The sequence below is a fragment of the Protopterus annectens genome, chromosome 3.part0, assembly GCF_019279795.1.
Source record: "Protopterus annectens isolate FY-2018-M chromosome 3.part0, PAN1.0, whole genome shotgun sequence".
Taxonomy (NCBI): Eukaryota; Metazoa; Chordata; order Ceratodontiformes; family Protopteridae; genus Protopterus; species Protopterus annectens.
Window position 1 is genome coordinate 926,841,271 of NC_056731.1, and position 20,681 is coordinate 926,861,951.

The 20,681-nt window shown below is 45.9% G+C and overlaps 1 protein-coding gene across 2 annotated transcripts in view; it reads left to right on the forward strand.

Moving 5' to 3' along the window:
* Window positions 1-20,681, forward strand: part of VPS4B (vacuolar protein sorting 4 homolog B) — a 904,737-nt gene that overhangs the window by 151,612 nt on the left and 732,444 nt on the right. The window lies entirely within an intron of this gene.

The following is a 20,681-nucleotide window of genomic DNA, read 5'->3' on the forward strand; positions in this document are numbered from 1 at the left end:
GACTATTCTTTTGGGGAAACCTTACATACCATGAGGGAGCATTTCCACTGGGAGAGCCAAGATTTTTCAGAATCTAAAAAGAGGCTCAGGGATTTCCTGTTATTACCTCAACACAAGCCACTAGCCATCCCACCTTTGTTAGACATTGTAGATGATGTGTTTTCAGAGTCTAGTCTCACCCTTGACTCCTTACCTCCAGCTCTTGTTAAGCCTGACAGATATTACTGGGTTCCTGACTCACATAAATTCATTTTTAAAAACCCTGCTGCAGACCCAGAAACTATTTCTCAGGATCTCAAAGGAGTTAAGGCGTCCGCTGCAAAAAAACCCTACCCCCTCTGACAGAGATTCTAGGGCACTGGATAGATGGGGAAAAAAGTTTACACATCTGCTACCTTAGCTATAAGGGCCTTAAACTGGCAGTTTCATATGCTCAAATGTCAGCAACATGTCATGGCATTGCTTAAACAGAAAATGATGTTAAACTCCGAATGTGCAGAAAACAAGGAAATGCAGGATTTATTGCATGCAGCTGAACAAGTTGGAAAGCATACTTTGCAATGTGGTTTTGATTCTTTAGAGGCCTCCTACAGGGCCGCAGTTAGAGGTTCTGTAATTAGGAGGCATGCTTGGTTAAAGGAACAAAATCTGCGTGATCACGTTAAAATTAAATTATTAGATGCACCTTTACAGCATGATATTTTGTTTGGTGTTAAGGCAGAAGAGGTGTTAAAGAGAATGGAGGATAAAGCTAAATCTATGCAAACGGTCAAAGATGTTTTACAAGTACAGCCACCTAGGTTTAATAGACACTGGCCAACAAAGAATTGGTCATTTCCTGTGTCACAAACCTCAAAGGGGCAGACCCAGACACCCGAGAGGCAGATCCCAGGCGCAAGGTTCATTTCACTCAAATCAATGGGGGGGCCTTCTACCTCCAAAGTTGGAGAAGACAAATCACAACCATTCAAGAAACAGTCCCAATGACTTCCCCCTGCCTGCACCAAGCACTTATCTCCTGGCAGTCCCCTTAGAGGGAAAATTAACACTTTTTTCTCAAAATTGGCACATTATAACCCAGGACAAATGGATCTTAAATATCGTGTCCCATGGCTACAAGTTCCATTTCCATACCCTGCCAAAGGCAAACCGCTGGCCAGATCTGCCACAAAATCAATGGACAGAGGCACAAAAACAAGTTTCATCCCTCATGGACATGGGGGCCATTCAACTAGTATCAGAGCAATAGCAGGGACAAGGATTTTACTCAAGACTCTTCTTGGTACCCAAAAAGGACAAGGCCTGGAGGCCAATACTGGACCTATCTATTTTGAACACATTCCTGGATATACCAAAATTCAAGATGTTGACTTTGCAGCAGCTTCTGCCCATGCTGGGCAAGAGCGCTTGGCTTGTGACTTTAGACCTAAAAGAGGCATACCTGCATGTCCCATTCGAACAAATATGCAGAAGATACCTCAGATTCAAGGCTGGCTCAATGCATTACCAATTCTCTGCACTGCCCTTTGGCTTATCTACTGCACCCAGGGTCTTTACAAAGTGCCTGGCACCAGTAATTGCATTCTGCAGACAGAGGAATACAGATATATCCATACTTGTTGTCTAATTCAAGCAGAGAACAAGGACATTCTTCTACAGCATCTGGCGTTTGTGAAAAGACTTCTAACATGCCTAGGGTACACAGTCAACGAAAAGAAATCAAAACTAGTACCCTCTCAAGAGATAATATTCCTGGGTGCAAGCTTAAATACAACTGCCCAGATGACTTATCTCACGCCAGACAAACAAAGGCAACTACCTATTTCAAAATGCTGGCAACAAAGGCCCAGTTATCTGCAAGAAACATTCTGCAGGCTTTGGGATTCATGGCATCCTACTAATTCCATATGCAAGACAGCATATGAGGAAACTTCAATGGTACCTAAAAAGTGTTTGGACTCAACATTGCCACAGCCTGGAAGCCGTCATTACTCTCATTCCCTGCCTGCAACAGGAGTTTCGATGGTGGGCAAAGGCACGTCACTAAAACAAGGGACAGCCATTCACATTACCCCCAGCCAGGCAAACAGTAACAACGGATGCTTCAGATTATGCCTGGGGGCCCACATGGCAGAAAGATGCATTCAGGGCACATGGACCTCAAACCAAATGCATCTACATATCAATCAAAAAGAGATGCTAGCAGTTCAAAATGCTCTGACAACCTTCAAGGACCTACTTCATCCAGGACAACTGCTGATAAAGACAGACAACACCACGGTCATGTGGTATATAAACAAGCAGGAGGGCACTCATTCTTACCCTCTTTGCAGACTATCCATGACTTTGTGGGACACAGCATTGACTTACCAAGTACACCTGCAGGCACAATTCCTGCCAGGAAGGAAAAATACTGTGGCAGACGACCTAAGCAAAAACCTCATGGACCCCCACGAGTGGCACCTGGATCCAGAAGTCTTTAGCATGATAACAAGGAAATGGGGATGCCCGGACATAGATCTATTTGCGTCCCCTCACAACTACCAACTAAAAAGATTCTGCACAAGGATTTATCACAGACAAGCATGGAAAGTGGATGCCCTGTCTTTCAGCTGGAAAAAACTTTCAGTATACACATTTCCCCCTCTGCCTCACCTCCCCAAGCTACTCCTAAAGGTCAGACAGAAGCCAAGGATGATACTAATTGCCCCAGACTGGCCCCACCAGTACTGGTATCCAATACTAAGGAGCTTGTCTCAATGCCGAGCTTGGACCTTAGCTCAGATACCTCATCTACTGTCCCAGCAAAACGATCAGATCCTGCACAGCCAACTCAGGACTTCATACCTGGCAGCATGGCGAATAATGTAGTCATACAAAACACACCTCTCAGTAAAGCTGTGATGGATGTAATTTTTGAGGCCAGAAGGCCTAGTACTAGAAAATCTCTTCCATTTTCCAGCATAAGATTCTGTGCTTGGAACCAGGCACAAGGAACTGATACAGCTGTGCCAAATATTCCTCAGATTTTGCAATACTTAACTGAGATGTTGGACAAAGGTCTGTATTTTTCATCTATTAAAATTCATGCCTCTGCCATTTCGGCTCATTACAATACAGAGCCACCAATCTTTTCTCATCCCTTAGTAAAACAGTACCTCAGAGGAGCCAAAAACTTAAGGCCTCCAAGAAGATCACCAATGCCTGCATGGGACCTCAACTATGTCTTGGAAAAACTCACCCTGCTACCTTTTGAGCCAGCTGCTATGGCTGATATAGTTTTTATCTTGGAAAACAGCTCTTCTCCTAGCAATAACTTCTGCAAGACTAGTTTCAGGCACTCATGGCTGTGGAATCTTTTATCGTTTTTTTATCCAGACAGGGTCTCTCTGAGGGCAAACCCAACATTTATGCCTAAGGTGGTGTCCAGTGTAGCTCTTAACCAAACTATTCATCTGCCAACTTTTTATCCAAATCCACAGAGCAAGGGGGAGAGAATTCTGCATTCTTTGGACTTAACACAGACAGCTTAGATTCTACTTGGACAGAGCCAAAGTTTTCTGAAACGCAGAACAATTACTAGTGGCATATGCTGCAGGACCACAAGGAAAGGCCATCTCAAAGCAGACTATTTCAAAGTGGATAGGCCACTGCATTCGTTTCTGCTACTTACACCATGGCAAGCCAGTCCCTAAGGGCATTAGGCCACATTCAGCCAGAGCTGCAGTCACTTCAGCAGCCTTTCTCAGGGGAGTACCAACCAAGGAAATTTTAGAGGCTGCTACTTGGAGTTCAGTGCACACCTTTACCAAGCACCATCATCTGCCACTCTACTCTAAATCCATGGCAGGGTTTGCCACTGCAGTTCTGCAGGGACTCATAGCCGCTCCTAATGCTGTTTAGCTCCAGCCTCCCATCCATAGCTTTGGGACTGTACCCAAATGTAATGACTGCAACAGTGAAACATGAAGAACGTAGTACAGTTGTGTACACTTACCATAAATGTAGATGTTCGAGTGTATTCACTGTTGCAGTCCAGATTACCCACCCACCATCCCCCTTTTCTTCTGATGAAACCTATCTTTCTTTCTCTGATTTATGCAACCTATGTGGTGTATTTGCTTGTAGATGAAGGTAAAGTTTATATTGGTGCATGTACTTGTATGTATATAAATTTTGGCTACCCTTTTAGGGGGCACCTGACATCTGGGGCAAGAAAAACTAAAGAAAATGGCGTTGGCCGTATCTTTTGTACCTCTGATGACCTGACGTCAGGGAAGGGGCGACAGCGGCCAGTGCAGGACCCTGGACTTTCGAATTCGGGCCGACTGAGGGCAACCTGCCAGCAGGATTGCCCAAATGTAATGACTGCAACAGTGAATACACTCGAACATCTGCATTTATGGCAAGTGTACACAACTGTACTCTTCAGTCCCAAAGTACGCACAGGACTAAGCAGTGGGGGGGGGGCCCCTGTTCCAAAGCAGGGAGCAGTAAGACTCCCCCCTATGGAAAACTGTCTCAATGACTTAACTTTATACCTTCCAAGCCCTTCTCAACTGACTGCTCCTTTAGGGGGAAAGATTGCTCGGCAGGCAAAAAAAACTGGGAACTCATTACCCAGGACAAATGTTTTTTTAAATATAGTTACCCAAGCATGCAGTTTCCACTTCCACACTTTACCAACCCCAAACGGTTGGCTAGATTTACCCCCAAATTAGTGGGCAGCGGCTCAAAAGCAAGTTCTCTCTCAAGTATAAGGGCTATTCAGACTGTCCCAGAAGAGGAAAGGGGACAAGGTTTCTACTCGACTTTTCCTGGTGCCTAGAAAAGACGACCCCTGGCGTCCTATCCTGGATCTCTCTATCCTAAACACTTTTTTGGTCATCCCAAAATTCAAGATGCTAACTCTACACCAGTTGCTTCCTATGCTAGGAGGATGCCTGGTTGGCAACACTGGATTTAAAGGAAGCTTACCTGCACATTCCAATCGGGGAATCTTGCAGAAGATATCTATGCTTCAAAGCAGGTTACATGCACTATCAGTTCTCTGCACTGCCCTTTGGCTTATCTACTGCAACCCGGGGTATTCACAAAGTGCCTTGCTCCAGTCATTGCATTTTGCAGGCAAAGAAATATTCAAATATACCCATACCTGGACGATTGTCTAATTCAGGCAGAAACCCAGGACATACTTTTGAATCTTCTGGCGTTTGTACAAAAGGTACTAACTTCTCTGGGGTGCACCATAAACAAAAATAAATCACTTCTTGTACCCTGCCAACAAATTGTATTCCTGGGAGCAAGCTTGAACACACCTTCTCAGATGACTTTTCTCACGCAGAGAAACAAGTTCATTTGACAGCTTACTTTAAACTAATGGCCACAAAGACCTTGCTGTCTACAAGACAAATACTGCAAGCCTTGGGGTTCATGGCCACCTGCATTCTCCTAATTCCATATGTAAGAATGCATATGAGGAAACTACAATGGTATCTAAAAAGCCTATGGTGTCAGCGTTCTCAGGATCTAGAAGCTATGATTCCTATCATACCTTCCCTATGGTTAGAGTTCCTTTGGTGGGCAGAGGCCTACCACTAAAACAAGTGACTGCCATTCACTCTACCCCCTGCCTCACAAACCCTAACAGACGCATCAGACTATGCATGGGGGGGGGGGGCTCACTTGGTAGGGACGTGCATTCAGGGCAAATGGAACCCAAGTCAAATGCACCTGCATATCAATCAAAAAGAAATGTTAGTTGTACAGAATGCTCTGACAGCCTTCAAGCACCACATTCTTCCAGGACAATTAATGGTAAAGATGGACAACACCACTATTCTGTGGTACATAAACAAGCAGGGGGGAACTCACTCATACCCTCTCTGCAGACTAGCCATGGCTCTGTGGAACACAGCCTTGAGCTATCAAGTACACCTACAGGCTCAATTTCTGCCAGGAAAGCTAAATACACTGGCAGATGAACTAAACAGAAATCTCATGGACCCACACAAGTGGAAACTGGAACTAAAGACATTCAACATGTTGATAAATAGGGGAGCCCAGAGACAGATCTGTTTGCCTTCCCCCAGAACTACCAATTGGACAAATTCTGCTCAAGGACTCCCCACAAACAAGCTTGGAAAGTGGATGCCCTGTCCTTCGATCAAACAGAACAAACCAAGGACGATACTGATTGCACCAGACTGGTCACGCCAGCACTGGTACCCCCTCTTGCGCAGTGTGTCACTGCTGGCACCATGGCACCTGCCTCAGACCCCTATCCTGTCCTCCCAGGAGGAGGGCCAGATTCTGCACCCTCCACTTCAAACCCTGAACCTGGCAGCATGGCTAATTACCTGATCTCTCCATAAACAAGTGTTGGATGCCATTCTGGAGGCAAGGAGGCCTAGTACTAGAAAATCTTATGCTGAAAAATGGAAAAGATTCTGTTCCTGGAACTAAACTCAGGGGATGGGCACATCCGTGCCCAATTTACCTCCGATTCTTCAATACTTAACTGAGATGCTTCACAAGGGCCTTTCCTTTTACTCCATCAAAATTCATGCCTCAGCCATTTCAGCTCATTACAACACAGAACCACCCCTCTTCCCTCATCCACTGCTCAAGCTGTTCCTCAGAGTGGCCAAGAACTTAAAACCACCTAGGAGAGCTCCAACTCCAGGCTGGACCTTAACTTTGTATTGGAAAAACTCACTCTACCTCCTTCTGAGCCAGCTGCAAGTGCAGAGTTGAAATTCCTTTCTTGGAAAACAGCCTTCCTTTTAACCATCTCTTCAGCAAGAAGGGTGTCTGAATTACAGGCCTTTATGGTAGTGGAGCCTTTCATCATCTTTGATACGGAAAGAGTGTCCCTCTGGACCAATCCCTCCTTCATGCCCAAGGTAGTATCCAGTGTGGCTCTTAATCAGTCCATTCATTTCCAACCTTCTTTTCTAATCCACAGAACAAAGGGGAATGTATACTGCACTCTTTAGATGTGCACAGACAACTTAGATTTTACTTGGACAGGACTAAACCTCACAGGAAATCTGAACAGCTGCTGGTGGTATTTGCTGCAGGGGCAGATGGGGAAGGCCATTTCAAAGCAAACCATTTCTAAATGGATAGGCTGTTGCATTAATTTCTGCTATAAGCACCATGGAAAACCTATCCCTCAGGGGATAAGACCACATTCAATCGGGGCTGCATCTACCTCTACAGCCTTTCTCAGAGGTGTCCCTACCAGGGACATCCTAGAAGCTGCTACCTGGAGTTCTGTACATACTTTCACCAAGCATTACCATTTGCCAATTTTCTCTAAATCCAGAGCTGGCTTTGCCACTGCAGTCTTGCAGGGCCTTATAACTGGTCCTAATGCTGTCTAATGTCCTCCTCCCCATCCTTAGCTTTGGGAATCTACCCAAATGTGATGATTGCAACATTGAAACATGAAGAACATAGTACTGTTGTGTACACTTACCATAAATGTAGATGTTCAAGTGTATTCACTGTTGCAGTCCTCGTTGCCCTCCCTCTAGCCCCCTGACTTCTATTGACCTATACCTCTATTCTTGTTTACTATGCTTAAAGCTTTTTGGTGCATTTGCTTTTTTGTTGGAGGTGTAACCTTGTATATAGTTGCTTCCCATTATGGGGTCACCTGACATCTGGGGCAAGAAAAACTGATGCAATGGCGTCGGCTGCATGCTTTATACCCCTGACTTACCTGACGTTATGGAAGATGAGACTGCAATCGACGCAGGACCCAAGACTTTGATAATCAGGCCGACTGAAGGCTACTGCAAGCAGATAACCCAAATATGATGACTGCAACAGTGAATACACTCGAACATCTACATTTATGGTAAGTGTACACAACTGTACTTTGTCTAACTGCTAGATTTTGAGCTTCATAATTTTTGAAGGAGCTTGTTAAATTTAGCCATTTTGCATTTCACACTCCAGGTTATTCATGCATATTTTATACATGGCATTAATTTAAGAGTTGATCTCTCCTATATTATAGTGTACTTGCATGTACACTGGCCTGTATTGGCTATGTTGTTAGGTATTTTAGTAGGCATTTTTTTCTGGATTCTTAACATTGTCATGAATTTAATATTAAGTAAGTATTTAGGATTTGGTGACCATATTGGGTAGTGCACATGAAGTAATGGCAGCAGTTCCATATTCTGTTTTTCAACATGTGTGTGGTTCAGCAGTAATACCGCATACAAGTTATGTACAGCAAATGTAGTTAGCATTTTTACCCCCCAAAGTTAGGGGCAAAGCAAAAGTCAAGAAAAAAAACCCAAATCAGGGATACTTTTAAAGTAGTGGTAGTATTAAATTAGAAAGTTGCTAGAAAAAAGAGGATGTGAATTAACTGGTATTTTGTGACGTAAAAGTACTTTGTAGTGGCATTGATCATCAGTATTTACTCACTGAAATCATCCAGTTTCTCAAAAAAAAATTCCAATTTTAAAAGGGATAGATCTCAATTTTGAACCAAAATTAATGGTGTGCCTAAAAATCAGGCCAGTTGAGAGGTGCAATGATTCTTGATAATGCACAGAAAAACAGAGCCAAAAGCGTACATGACTGGAGTAGGCCGTACAACAGGGGTAAATTTTGCTCTAGCAACAGTGAGTGTACTACATGTGATGAGTACACAGCAACAGGACACTGGTTTAAAGAGGTGATCTGATGTCAGTTTTCATTCTGTCGCTTAAGGGTTCAGATCTGACTTGGCTGTTCCAAAATCTTGTGGCAACCAGAAAACTCTTGATCTACTCCCTTAACCACAATGCACCAATCCCAACTAAATCAGATGTCATTTGCTGCTTTCAGCAAAACACATGGTGTTACTGTGCTGTTGAGTGACTCTTCAGATAAGTTAATTTTTTTTCTTTCTCAAGTCTTTCTCATAATTACCTTCCTTTGCAGCCTTACCCTTTATCATACAGCTTTGTCTCTCTTCCCCTTTTTGCACTCCCATACTTCTGGTGTTTTATAGTTAGTACTCCCACACTTTTTTCTTCACACTATAGGGTGTAATTACTATTTAAATTCCATTGCTTGTTATAGTTTACTATCCCTTTCCCTGTATTATACAAAACAAAAAAATTCTTGTCTTATTTTTTCTTCAGGCTTTATTGTTAAACTGTTATTGTATTATCATGGCTAACAAAGTCCTGCCTGGGTTTAAAAAATGTACCAAGTGCGGTCATAAGACTTTGTTCTCTGATACACATACCTTATGTGTATATTGTTTAGAACCACACCACCTTCAGGAGAACTGCTTCATTTGCCACTCCTTGAACCCAAGAGCTCTGGTGGAGCGAAAGAACAAGCTTTATTCTAAAAGGCTTTCTTCCTTTCTCTTTTTCTGAGGCTTTATCTGGAACTTCCCCTGAAAAATCAAAAAAGACAGTCTCCTTCAACAAAAACTTCAGAGAAGGCTAAGAAAACGCCTCTTTCGGATCCAACGGACTCCTGATCCTAAAAAGACATTTTCTGAATTGTTTGATCCAGCTTCATAGTCTGATCCAAAACAAAAGAAAAAATAACTCTCTGATCTGATCTAACCATTAGATCTGAAGGTTAGGAGACTTAACGACCTGTTGGATCAGACTGCTTCAGATCAGCTAAAATCATTGGATTCTACCTTTGAGTCAAAGCCCCTTCCAAGGACTAGATACTCTTCCTTGGTGGACCGTGTCCCTTCCAGGGTACCTTCTCCTTTTTGGAGAAGCCTTGGTCTCCTTCCATAGTGTCTACTCACTCTTCCAGGAGCCTTACAAAAGAAGACGAACATTGGTTAGTGAGAGAGATTCTCTCGGCACAGAGCATGTCAAACATCCTGTTGGCTCATACCCACTGGGTCAGGAGATTTGAACTTCCACTGCACCCCCTTTGCAAGTTCCTTGTCCGACTCCCTACTCTGTCTTCGAGTCTTCGGATCTGAGTTGTCCTGGACTGTTTGCGTTGGATCTGAGAATTTCTTTATCCTTGGATCCGAAGTGTGCTCTGAGCGCTTCTGTTCCATTGGATCTAGAGACCTTTTGGAACCGTGGCTACCCTGTAAGGTACGGGGTGTCACAGTTGACTTCAGAGTTTTTTGTTGTAAATTGTATTTTTAACTGTTACTGGTTTCCCACTCAATTGCGACAGCCTTTACTGCACTATAAATGTTTTTGCATTTGTTTCTACTGTTTTCTTGAAAAAAGAAAAAAACAAAACAAAAAAAAATATTGCTGTTTTCTTACCTTACTAAGCTAGAAAAGTCCAGTTTCAGATACCTGCTGATACCTGGACTGTGTTTAAGCTTCTGTGTTTGGCCATACCTTACTTTGGCAAAAAGGAAGTTTTTTTGTTCACCAGTGAGAGTGGAGAGCTCTGAGCAGCCTACCTGCACTTGGAGGAGTGGTTTCTGCTCAGAAACTGTAGATCTGAAGTAGTTAACTTCATTTGTTCTGCAACCTGTGGGTATCGAATCAGACTCTGATCCGAGCCGGCAGCTTTCCAAGCTAATACAGCCGAGCTCCAAGCTTCTCCCCCTACCCATAATGCCCTGCCATCTCCCTCTAACCCTCCGCTCTCGTTTGCCGTGGCTTCCATAAGCTTCTCTAGAACGAGCTCCGAGCAATAGTACTGTAAGTTAATCTTTAAAAACTTTTTTTCTGTCAGATTTTTCCTTTTCTTGGTGTGTGTGAACTCCCCCTATATTTTGTAGTCTTTTTTGGGTAGTTCTCTAGTATTTTAGTTGTTAGTTTTATTCCCCTCCCCCCTCTGCATGTGTGAAGGTGTGTGTTGTGGGCCTACTTTTCTATATCCTTTTACAATGGCTGAAGGCCCTAAAGCCATTTTCTCAAAATGCACCTTTCTTTGGGCTGTACCATCTGTGCAGCCTTCAACCCCAGGGCTTTGAAGGATAGGAAGTCGAAGCTCATTCTGGCTGGCCTTTTGCCCCCCAGACTGTGCTTCTTCCACCTCGGTGGCACTGGCTGCGGCTGCCCCATCTGTCGCTCCTGATCCCCTGGCCGGGACTCACCCTCCCACCTTGGCCCAGGAGGAAAGGGAAAGCAGAAAAAAAGAGAGGAAAGATAGAGAGAGAGAGGAGAGATACCGGAGCCATAAAAGGCGGTCCGAATCCACCTCTTCGGAACCGACATCTAAGAAGCTCCCCTCTCCCCTTAAGGTCTCCGGGCCTTCCCCCTTCTCGGCTCCATTCTCCACGATTCTCCCCGGAGCCAGAGGAGGAGACCCGGTCGCCTTCAAGGTCATCCAGGCGGCCTTCCCGGCCAGCTTCGGTGGCCTCATCTAGATCCACCAGAAGCTTGTCAGACGCTGATATGGACTGGATGATGCTTCGATTTCTTCAGGCCCAGATGCAAATGGGAGTGCTCTTGCCTCTCCCCCCACTGGGGGGGAGCTCGACACCTTTTTTCGCCCTTCGCTCCTTCTCCGACCCGCTTTCGGGGCTCGGAGCTTTCAGATCCGACTAGCTTTGGAGCTGGGGTAGGGTCTGTGTTGACATTGCTTCCTACTTTGCCGACTGTACCCTCTAGTCTGTTGGATCCCTTTTCGGATCCGAACTCTCGGGGCAGTGAGCTGAACGTCGGATCTGAGAGGGCCAGTGGACCTTCGGCTCCGTCAAGGTCGGGGCACACTACCCTTTTCGGATCCGGTTAGGTCACCTTCGGCACCGATCTGCACGTCGGATCCGAGGGGAATGCTTTCGGATCCAAGGGAAAGCAGTTCCCCCTCTGCATTCGACGTCGTGGAGAGGGTCCTCTTGAGGGATTCAAGGCCCCAGGCTCTTGCTTCGGATCCACCCGCCATTCCCACTTATACGGGCCTGTTCTCCATCATCCGGCCCCAAGGACAGCCTGCGCCTACGTCCCAGATCGTTCCCATAGGGGAACAGGACATCGCTGGTGAGGCCTCTTCGGACAGCCCCCCTGAGGACGTCCCTCACAAACGGAAGTGCAAGAGGAGGCACTTGGACTCGCCCGAGTACCTTACAGAGGACATGGACTTGGAGGAAGGGGAAGGTTTCCCAAGGTCACCCCCCCAAAGATGTCTCCTTCGGAGACTTCATGGAAATGTTACGCATTAGAGGGGGGGGGTCTGCCCAAAAACCTTCCTCGGATGAGTCTGTGTTTCTGGAGGCGTTTGACACAGGCCCATCTACCTCTTGGGTGTCCCCTCCTGCCGATCCCCTGGTAGACCTCATTACTACCAGGGCATGGAAGGAAGACGTCTGCCGTCGGGATCCGCTTCTCGGCTCCTCAGAGGTCCTACTCCAGGAATCAGAGGACAAAAGAAGATGTGGTTCTGGAAAGCTCAACAATCCACTGTTGAACCAATTCCTAAGAGACCGGACAGGATCCTCAGCCCTCCCACGGACAGGACAGTTTGGAGCAAGGGTGCCCCAGTAGATGCCATGGTGGTGGCGGCTGCCACTAAAAAGGAATTAGCACAGGAGAGTTCCTCAGTGCATCCTCCAGACAAGGAGTCTCGGATGATGGACCGTTTGGGAAAGCGGATGTTTTCTTCAGCGACATTCTCTGTAAGGTCACTGAATTATATGGAACATGTGATTAGACTGCAGCAAGACCTGATTAAAGAGTACGCTGCTTCACCCCCAGAGTCTATGTCGGCTGAGGACAAGCCTACCTTCTCGGCTTGAATGGCCACTCTCAAGTCAATCACCAACACGTCTATGCGGCTCCTTTCCCATGCTATGGGAGGGAGTGGCTGGAGCTAGCGGAACAGGCGTCGTCTTACATAGACAAGCCTGGCTCCGTCTCTGCGGAACCCTTCAAGACGTCCTTCGCGAATGCCCCCTTCGGTTCCACACACTTTGGCAAAACTGTCTGCGATATGCTTCTCCAGAGAGAGAAAGACGGGAAGACGTCTGCCGTCGGGATCCGCTTCTCGGCGCCTCAGAGGTCCTACTCCAGGAATCAAAGAGGGCAAAAGAAGATGTGGTTCTGGAAAGCTCAACAATCCCGTTTCGCTCCGGATACCTCATCCTTTAGAGGCAGAGGACAGGGTGGACGCTGACCCGCGTAACAGCCCTGAGGGGTTGTCCGACTGTTCCTCTCTGGAGGCAGTCCGGGGGCACTTCTCGGAACACCTGGCGAAATGGGAGTCCATCACAACAGGTCGCTGGGTGCTCCGAATCATATCCAGATGATATTCAATCTCCGTCCTATCTCACCCTCCCCGAGCAACAAAACTCCCGATGTCCCACTCGATCAGAGGGAGGCAGCATCAGAAATCTTAGGGCTGCTAAGAAAAAGAGCCATCCAGTGCGTCCCCCCCCCCCCCCGAACAATCCAGATCAGGCTTTTACTCCAGGTTTTTTCTGGTGCCAAAAAAGATGGGGGACTTACGACCCAGCATCATCGGGAAAGTGACCGTATCACAAAAATTGTATCCAACTGTAAACTTACCCACTAAAACCCATAATACATATAAGCATCAAAAAACGATAATCCAATAAAGAGGTCCTAAGGAACCTGATATAACACACATGAGTCTGTTCATAAAGTCCAAAAGGGAATGGAAGTCTTTCTAGACCTGGCGTTGATGCGAAAACGCTGTTCCAAAAGAAGGATCCATCAAACAGCACAAAAAAATCCGGTTACGTAAAAAACAAACGTAACCCGAAGACACAAAGTGGCCAAAGCTGGCGTTGATGCAAAGACGCTGTTCCAAGGTAGAGGTACGTCAAAAAACAGGAAATCTGGTTACGTAAATGTCCAAAACGTAACCCAAATGTAGACGAATAGCCGAAAACGGCTATTCACTTGTATCCAGCCTTAAAAAATCAAAAGTCAACACAAAAATCCAAACTTGCTGAATACAGCAAAATTGTATAAAGATACAATGAAAAATATAATAAAGCGTAATGAAAACTTCAAACAAGATGAAAGAAATCGCCAAAACGGTTCCCAGCAACTGAACAAACAGTAGTCCAGACAAAAAAACAGATGCACGTGGAACCAACGCCCGGCCAAGCAATTAGTCAGGAAAAGCAGTCAAAAAAGCCAGCGTATGGCGAAAATCAAATCAAAAAGATTTTATTGTAGAGCCATGTAAGAGTGAAAAATCACCCTACATATATAAATCAAACCGGTTTCGGCTCCCAGGAGCCTTCTTCAGTGATATACCAAAAATACAATAAAGAATCAGAGTATCAGAATACAATCATTTAAATACTCATAGGCTAATCACATTAGCCAATCACAACCTCACATAAATAGTCATTATTACAATTTGGTGACCTGCAATTGCTCCGCTTTCTATGTCGGCAAGACCTCTAGGCCCTTCCGGCTTAGAATTTGTGAACATTTGAGTGACATCAAAAATAAACGCATCAACAATGCACTATATAAACATTGCCTCAAACACACATCAGCATCTTTCAAATTTGTCACAATAGATTGTATAAGGGGCAAATGTTTGAATAAGAAACATTGGCTTGAATTGTTAAGTTCCAAGGAGAGAAAATGGATCATAAAACTTGGGGCTTTGTTTCCACCTGGCCTTAATGATCAATTGTAATAATGACTATTTATGTGAGGTTGTGATTGGCTAATGTGATTAGCCTATGAGTATTTAAATGATTGTATTCTGATACTCTGATTCTTTATTGTATTTTTGGTATATCACTGAAGAAGGCTCCTGGGAGCCGAAACCGGTTTGATTTATATATGTAGGGTGATTTTTCACTCTTACATGGCTCTACAATAAAATCTTTTTGATTTGATTTTCGCTTAAGTACGCTGGCTTTTTTGACTGCTTTTCCTGACTAATTGCTTGGCCGGGCGTTGGTTCCACGTGCATCTGTTTTTTTGTCTGGACTTACGACCCATCCTCGACCTGTCAACACTGAACCTGTCAGTTGCCAAGGAAAAGTTCCGGATGGTCACTATTCAATCCATTCTCCCACTTCTACAGGAGAACGACTGGATGTGCTCAGTAGACCTCAAGGATGCGTACTACCACATTTTGATGGACAGACCATCCAGGAGGCTCCTCCGCTTTCGGCTGGGAGCCAGCCATTATCATTTCAGGGTCCTACCCTTCGGTCTCACCACAGCCCCCAGGGTGTTCACTAAGGTCATGGCAGTTGTAGGGGCCCACCTGAGGCTTCAGGGAATACAGGTCTTTCCGTACCTGGACGACTGGCTCCTAACTGCCCCCACCAGGCATCAACTCTGCTCAGGCAGGACTACTTCTTACGCCTTGCCCGCCACCTAGGGATCACGATAAATCTCCAGAAATCCTCCCTTCAACCCACTCAGATTTTGGAATTCATAGGGGCAAGGATAGATGCTACTCATTTCAGAGTCTTTTTGACCACGGACAGGCTTCGCAATCTGAACCTTCACATTCTAGATCTCTTACGATCCTCAGCCCCACCAGCGGAACTAGTCCTGAGGGCCCTGGGATCTATGGCAGCGGCCATCAATCTATCCCCCTTCGCTCGCCTCAAGATGAGGATCCTTCAGTGGACGTTGCAAGTACAGTGGTCCATCCTCTCTCAACCCCTGACCACACCTATTCCTCTCACCAGGATTTGCAGGGAATCGCTTCTTTGATGGCTCCATTCCAGAGACCTTCGAGAAGGCCGCCCCTTTGTTATACCCCCTCCCCAAGTCATGGTGACCACAGACGCTGCTCTCCTTGGGTGGGGGGGGGGCATTGCATGGGCAGATTCATCCAAGGCACGTGGACTTTCACAGAGACCTCACTGCATATCAGTGTCCTGGAGATGAGTGGTGCTTCTAGCGTTGCAAGTTCTCCATCCCCTTCTCCCTCCAGGGACTACTGCACTTCAAAACAGACAACATGGTGGTAGTCTGGTACATAAACAAACGGGGGAACCAGATCCTATCCACTTTGCAAGGAGACAATGAGAGTATGGGAATGGGCGATATCCACCAACCGCTTTCTCATAGCAACGCACATACCGGGTCGGTCAAACATCTTATCGGACAGGTTGAGTCGGACGATCCTCTCACCTTACGAGTGGTCTCTGAACCCTGCTGTAGCAAAACAAATCTTTCTGCAGTGGGGTCAACCTTGCGATCTCTCTGCCTCGCCTTCGAACACAAAGTGCAGCGAATTCTTCGCTCCGATTCCCCCACCAGGGGAAACCCCCAGAGATGCTGTAGTCCATGCTTTGCCATCCGGTCTTCTGTATGCTTATCCTCCTCTTCCCTTGATGACAAAATTCTTGCAGAAAGCTCGTCAGTTGGGGAGCAGAATTATCCTCATAGCCTCATTCTGGCCTCGCCAAACCTGGTTCCCTTACCTACGGTCTCTTAACTTACATCCTCCATGGATTTTGGATCCTAAGCCAGATCTAATCTCTCACCCGTTAGGATTGAAGACCCCCAATCTGGACTACCTGAAGCTGTCAGCTTGGTTGATCCAGTTCCCTTGATGGCTAGGACTCTCGGTATATCATTTTCGGTTAAAGCCATCCTGGTGGCCGCCCATAAATCATCCACATGGAAGATCTACAACAGTAAATGGAAATGTTTCTCGATCTGGGCGGAGCACAGGAACTTAGATCCCATTACGGCTCCGATTCCAGCAGTCCTAGACTTTCTTTCACATACCTTTGATCAAGGAGCCAGTGCTTCTAGTATTAAAGTTCAGTTGGCAGCTATCTTCCACTACCATGTTGGTAACAACTCAGGGCCACTAGCATCCTACAAAATATGCAAGGCTTTCTGGAAAGGAACCTTTTTGTTAAGACCACCCGTTAAAGATCCAGTTCCCCCGTGGGATCTTACCCTAGATGTTCATTGTGCATACAGCTGCAGTAATCACATATGGGGTTCTCTGCCGTCAGGCGGGTCCTCGGTCGGCCGAATTCCAAAGTCTTGGTCCGGCGTCTGTTGTTGTCACCTTCTTCCCTGACGTCAGTGCGACAGGGGTATATAAGTCACAGCCGACGCCATATTTTTCAGACTTTTTTGCCGCGCGGTGCCCAAAGCAGAAGCAGTTCGCAAGTGCCGGTCGGCCAGCTCCTGAATTTACGAAAAATTGGAAACCGAAGTCTTCTTTAAAGCTAAGTACCCCGTTGGGGAAAATTTTCTTGCCTCAGACCGATGTCAGACAGTTAACAATTGTATTTCTTGTGGGAAGCAAATACCGCATAAGGATTTCCATTCCCTCTGCATACCTTGTTTAGGCCCAGACCACGACGTCTCGGGCTGTCGCTTTTGTGCGACTTTCAATAAACGCACTATTAAGCGTCGGGCGGAGTTCGCCCAACATTATTTTGGTAAAGCCTTTGATTATAGAATGTCGTCGGATACTCAGACTACCGTTTTGTCCAAAAAACGCAAGGACAAAGACCGACACGCGAGGCCCGCGGTCTCCACTGACACCACGCCGAAACCGGCTACATGTGGTCCGGTTCTCAGCGAGACGCCTGTGCAGTCCCTGACTACCGACGACACTTCCTTGGCGGTGTCTTCTGCACTCGAGACCGCAGTTACCTCGGCCCTTACTCAGACTACAACCACCGAAACCACTGCTAGTGTTGAACCTCCTAATGGGGACAGGTCCTCTTCTCTGTGTTTTAAGGCTCTCTTCTTCCTTCTCCATTAAGGCCTTTACCAAGACCAAATCAGCCATGCATTCCAAGAGGCCTGTTGCACAGGGCCCATCCTCAGGCCCCATGCCTAAAAAGCAGATGCTTAAAATGGCTGAGGATTTAATTACCCTTATCAGGGGCTCCCAACCCCCTCCAGACAAGAGACCCAGAGTGGAGGAAGATTCCCCCTCTTCTGAACAGGGCTCCATTGTCTCAGAACATTCTGATGTAGAGGAACACTCGTACTCCCCTTATGAAGATTCTGATTCAGAACAGTCCATTCCCTCTATTTCTCCCTCAGAGGATTTTTCCTTTGGGGAAACCTTGCACACCTTGAGGGAGCACTTCCATTGGGAAGGCCAAGACTTTTCTGATTCCAAGAAAAGGCTTAGGGAATTCCTTTTGTTACCTCAGCACAGACCTCTAGCCATACCTCCTGTCCTGGACATACTTGATGATGTTTACTCGGAGGCTTGTCTTAATCCGGATTCCCTGCCTCCTGCCCCAGTCAAACCTGATAGGTACTACAGAGTTCCTAATTCTCACCAATTTCTGTTCAAAAGCCATAATGCTGACCCTGAAACCATTTCTCAAGGCCCCAAGGGAATGAAGGCCTCCACTGCTAAGAATCCACTACCTTCCGAAAGAGAATCTAGATCCTTAGAAAGGTGGGGGAAAAAAGGTATACACCTCGGCCACCCTAGCCATGAGAGCCTTAAATTGTCAGTTCCATATGCTTAAATGTCAGCAGTTTCTGTTATCACAATTAAGAAACAAAATGTCTCAGCCTGAACAACCAGATTTAAAGGAATTGCAGGATATGATGCATAGTGCAGAACAAGTGGGTAAACACACCTTACAATGTGGCTATGATGCCTTAAAGGCCTCAAGTAGAGCTGCTGTTACAGGATCAGTTATTCGTAGACATGCCTGGCTTAGGGAACAAAGCTTGCCTGATCATGTTAAAGCTAAACTGCTAGATGCTCCTTTACAAAAGGATGTGTTATTTGGTACTAATGCTGAGGAGATACTACGAAAAATGGAAGAAAAAGCTAAATCCATGCAAACTGTCAAGGCTTTTCTACAGGTACAGCCACCATGTTTTAGCAGAAATTGGCCTTCTAAAAACTGGTCCTTTCCAGCCACGGACAAGCCCCAAAGAGGCAGATACAGGCGCACAAGGGGCAGAGGACAATCTCAAGGATCATATAGAGGCAGACAATGGCAAACTCCAGCACCAAGAGGTGGCGAAGACAGTGCACAGCAATACAGAAAGCAAACCTAATGACTTCCTCCTTTTCCTGCCCAGCAATTGCCAGCTGGCAGCCCCCCTGGGAGGAAAGCTGGCACTATTTACAAGAAACTGGCATTTGATCGCAACAGACAAATGGATCCCAGATATTATAAACCGAGGCTACAGATTTCATTTTCACACGCTTCCAAAAATGAGAGGCATGCCAAACCTGCCACACAATCAAAGGGCAGAGGCGCAAATACAAATTTCAAAACTCATGGAAATGAAAGCTATTCAAGAGGTTCCTACTCACGAACAAGGTCAAGGTTTTTATTCCAGACTGTTTCTGGTACCAAGAAAAGGAACCGACTGGAGACCCATTTTGGACTTATCCATCCTAAACACATTTCTACTAGTACCAAAATTCAAGATGCTCACATTACAGCAACTTCTTCCCATGCTGGGCTAGGAGTTTTGGCTGGTAACATTGGACCTCAAGGAGGCATACCTGCATGTCCCAATCAGACAAAGCTGCAGAAGATACCTCAGATTTCTTGCAGGTTCAATCCACTATCAATTCTCTGCATTGCCCTTTGGCTTATCTACTGCGCCCAGAGTATTCACAAAATGCCTGGCAACAGTAATTGCATACTGCAGACTTCAAGGGATACAAATTTACCCTTATTTGGATGATTGCCTGATCCAAGCGGACAGCAAACACACACTTCTGGAACATCTGGCCTATGCAACACGGTTACTGACTTCTCTGGGATACACAATCAACAAAGAGAAATCCAGGCTAGCACCATCTCAGAAAATAACTTTCCTGGGTGCCAGCTTGGACAGAAACACCCAGATGGCCTATCTTACGCCAGAAAAACAGGGGCAACTAACTCAGTACTTCAAGGCATTAGCAAATTGTACCAGGCTTACTGCAAGGAAAATCCTGCAGGCTCTGGGTTTCATGGCATCTTGCATTCTACTTATCCCATGTGCAAAGTTGCATATGAGGAAGCTTCAGTGGTACCTAAAAAACCTATGGTCTCAACACAGCCACAGCTTGGAAACAATAATACCAATAATTCCCCGTTTGCAAAAGGAATTTCTATGGTGGGCCCAAGCATGCCAAACAAACACAGGCCTCCCATTCTGCAAGCCTCAAGCAAATCAAGTCATCACAACAGATGCCTCAGATTACGCCTGGGTGACGCACATGACAGACAGGTGCATTTAGGGCAAATGGTCCCAAAAGGAAAAGCACCTTCACATCAATCAAAAAGAAATGCTAGCAGTGATAAATGCAATTACAGCTTTCAAAGACCTCCTGCATCCAGGGCAATTGCTTATAAGAACAGACAACACCACAGTAATGTGGCATATAAACAAACAAGGAGGAACACATTCATATCCCTTGTGCAGACTAGCCATGACACTTTGGAACTTGGCTCTGGAAAGGCAAATCTAACTTCAAGCACAGTACTTGCCAGGTTTGGAAAACACGCTGGCAGACAATCTAAGCAGAAATATGACAGATCCACACGAATGGAAGCTGCATCCACAGGTGTTTACAAGGATAATCCAAGCGTGGGGAAGGCCAGACATAGATCTGTTTGCCTCACACAGGAATCATCAACTGGAAAAGTTTTGTTCAAGGACCTCTCACCCAAAGGCCTGGAGAGTGGACGCCCTTTCATTCAGTTGGACAGGATGGACAGTCTACGCTTTCCCACTTCTGCCTCTTCTACCCAAGGTGCTCTTGAAAGCAAGAGCAGACAGACCGAAGATGATACTGATTGCTCCAGACTGGCCAAGACA